Raw genomic sequence first — 3,994 nt, forward strand, 5'->3', positions numbered from 1 at the left:
GCTCTTTCCCCCTTCAAGTATTCATATGAAAACTACTGACACCTGCCCACGCCATACTGCCTCAGCATCCAGCCCCTGATGCTCTTTGCCCAGCTCTAACTTTTCCCTTTTCCATATAATTTGTCATCAAGCACATGATATAGTTTACTTATTTATTAGCATTCTTGCTTATTGCCTCTCTTCCTCAATCACATGTGAGCTCTAAAAAAGGCAGATGTTGTCTATTTTGTTCTTTTTTGTGTCCTAAGCACCTAAAAAAAGTGTTTGATACTTAGTAGGTGCTCAGTAAATATTTCTAGTTGAATGAAGATCTAACCTATCTGTCTAGGCTGTCTCCTAGAACTTCCCTCTCTTAGCCCATGATCCTCTCTCCCCTGCTTGATGTGTCTCCATTCCCTGCATTTACTCTGAGTTTTGAATAGTTCAGGACACATAGCTTTCACCTATACTGACAGACCATGGAGTCTTCATGCCATATTAGTCACTAGTCACTGTGGCCTTCATATATGGCTTGGACGCAGGGTTGTAAATAGTTAAAATGGACTGTATATAAAAACTGTCATGGCTTTCCTATATAAAACTAAACAGAAGAGCTCCCTTTCTTTCTCTAGCAGGAAGAAGAGGTGGATTTGAGTAAGCAAATTGGCAGGAATAATTGGCTTCCCTCATTAGGAGAGACCTCTCCCCAAAAAGTAGCCATTAAAAGTAAAAGGTGCAAAAAAAAAAAAACCCTGTTATTAATTCTATGGACCCCAAGGGTGAGTCATGAAAGAAAGAAACCCACAGCTCCTGTGCCCAGTAATGGAGACTTATTAACTTCAAAGGCGAGGCTGGCCCTATACTCTTCATTCCTTGGTCTGGCTTTAGACACATTAGGTTTGAGAAAACAAAATGTATGTCAGTCTTTTGGAGATGTGCTAACTTTATGGTAGACAGAAAAAGGAACAAGGAAACCCATATCTTTCACTCCTGAGAAAATAAAGAGGAAACTTGAATTGGAAGATCTAAATCTACCCCCTTCCTCTGTGGGAGGTTAGCATCGATGGAAAAAGATACAGAAATCCGAAGTGATGATCTGGAGGAAAAAAGTGAAGGAGGAATGACTGAAATCAAAGCAGATCACCTGATTATTCACAAGGTCAGAAAATGAGAAGAACAGTGAGATTCCATGGATCTCTAGTAATACAGGACTGAAATCGGGGTTGGGGTAGTAGGTGATGCTGTTAGAGCACGTGGAAGAGTGTTTCATTGTCGTCTTTGGGTAATGGCAGAAAGCCTACCACACGTTGGAAGGCAAATGGCTCAACACTGTCCTTAGGATTTTTCGAAGCCCTAGAAACAGCCATACAGCATAATCTCAAGGCCACTGCGCTAAAGGGAAAAAATTGCTAAAATACTCCGGTGCCCATCCTTACCTTCATCACACACATAGCTGAAGAGACTCCATAGCCTTTGAGTCCCCGTGAAACAAATGGGATGCATTGACTCAGTTTGGCTTGGCTTGAAGAGCAACTGGGCAAGAAAGAGAAAGATACATTCACGCCCCCCAGGGCAGAGCCTACCTACAGCCATCCGCCGCTGAGTGCTCTCTAGCAGTGTGAGTCTATTTGAATCAGAGTCCTCTCTCCCCATCCTCTGTAGTTTCATGATTAGACTTGTTCTCTTTCTCTCAATGAACAAAAATGGAGTCTCCCTCCCATCAACTCCCTGTAATGTCTGTTTCCAAAAATTCCCTCTGGCTATTCTCCTTTGTTCAGCAGCCTCTGCTCCGTGAGTAGTGCCGTTCCTGTGACTCAGAGGGCTCCTTGAAAGAACTGCTCTAAAGATGGATAGGGGGTGAAAGCGTGGGCACAGGGGTGTGGACAACGAGAAGTCAGGGTGTGGGTGACTCTTGGAAGAGCCTTGGAAAACAGTCTTGCAGTTTGCTCATTAGAGGTCATGCCCATGGATGTCAAAAGCAGGGTTTATTTTAGATTTACTACCAATTGTTAGTTACAAGTTAGAACCAGTCCCTAACCACGGCTGCTTTTAAATGACTTCGGGGCAGAAACTAAGCCTGAGTTGGTACCTGACTTATATGGAACTATCCCTTTAATGAGGAAAAAGAGAAAATGGGGGGGTGTGGCAAGGGCCAAGGAATGACCCCACTGGTTCACTAAACCTTGGGCTTAATAGAGAGATTTCTGAGTGCATTCTCCCACCATTCTTGCTCTCGAGTCAGGAACATTGACACTGACACTTGCAGTCTTTATTTACTCCTCCTGAAACCCTTATGAGGGAGTATTATCATCCTTTATGTGTACCACAGAAACTGAGCCTCAGAGAAACTGAATGACTTGCTGAAGGTCATATAACTATTAATTGAGCTGCGACTCGAAGACAGTCTTTGGATTCCAAATCTAGTTATTATTGCTGTTTTTAAATCAGCTGCATCACTGTTCCTCCAGAGCATGTTCGCTATAGAAGAAATAGAAATAGGAAAATAGCAATATAAGGAAATATTCTTCAAAATGAATTTTTCAAAATCATAGTGTAATTATGGACTCATAATAATGGCTGCCATTTACTGACTTTCCACATTCTAGGCCTTTTACATTCTTGATTTTGAATACCCTAATTTTTACAGAGAAGGAACTGGTGGCTCAGAAAAGTTAGCATGCTGTATACTTTATGTATTAGTTATGTCTATTATATATTCTATATCTTCCTGCAGTAGATTAGCAGATTGTAAGCTCTTTGCAGACAAGAATCTCCAGTGCCTAAAACAAAGATGCCCAGCATACAGTAAGTGCTCTAACAAAAATCTTTTTATACGGGAGCTGCTATCAGTCAGGATTCTACAGAGAACCAGAACCAACAGGTTATATATGATTTCTTTTAAGAAATTGACTCACATGGCTGTGGTGGCCAGCAGGTCCAAATTTCCTAGGGCAGGCTGGGAGGCTGGTGACACAGGCAGAGCTGATGCTGTAATCTTGACCCAAAATTCCTTCTTCGGGAAACCTCAGTTGTTGCTCTTAAGGCCTTCATGTGATTAGGTGAGGCACACCCACTTGATCGAGGGTAAAATTCTTTATGTAAAGACAACTGATTGTAGAGGTTAATCATGTCTACAAAACACCTTCACTAGCAACACCTAGATTAGTGTTTAAACAACTAAGGACTATAGCAGAACCAAGTTGACACAGAAAACTATCACAGTGTTCAAGTTCATACAGTTAAGAAAGTAGGGTCGCTAGGAGTTAAATCTAGGTCTCTGTAATTCTAGAGTCTATTATCTTTCCTTTATATCAGAAGAATATCTAATCTGGAGGGTATTTTACTGATCATTTACCGATCCTACAGCAGTGGATGCGAGAATATTGAGGGTGAGTAAGAAGAGGGAGGGTTAGGGCACATGGAGTTGCTCAAATTGAATTTCAGGTTCCCAGGCCTGCGCTCTTTCTGTGAGGATTGGCATTTGCGGGGCCTGTTCTGAATCCCTGCTGATAAAATATTAACAATGAGTAGAATAAATGGTTATAAGTAACGGCTAGGGAGGACACTGGAGAGGGTGTCAGGGACTGAGCTGAATGTGTGCTAAGAGTGACACGTACCAAACTGTGGAAATAGATTTTCCTGAGCTCTTTTGCTGTTTTTTTCTGCTTCCTAAAAATTGATCACACATATTTAATGCCATTGAATTTTATCCCTTAAAATGGTTAAAATGGTAAATTTTATGTTATGTGTATTTTGGGGGGAGGGAGGAGAAAGGTGGCTTTTATTTATTTTTAATTTTTTTTAAAAAATTAAGTTTATTGGGGTAACATTGGGTAACAATTATATAATTTTTAGGTGTACATTATCATTTGCATTGGGGTAAATTATATAATTTTTAGGTGTACATTATCATTTGATATCTGTATATTTTATTGTGTGTTTACCACTCAAAGTCCCGTTTCCTTCAGCTACCATATATTTGATCCCCTTTACCCATGTCACCCTCCTCCTATAG

This window comes from Pteropus alecto, unplaced genomic scaffold (genome assembly GCF_000325575.1).
Source record: "Pteropus alecto unplaced genomic scaffold, ASM32557v1 scaffold312, whole genome shotgun sequence".
NCBI classification, from domain to species: Eukaryota; Metazoa; Chordata; class Mammalia; order Chiroptera; family Pteropodidae; genus Pteropus; species Pteropus alecto.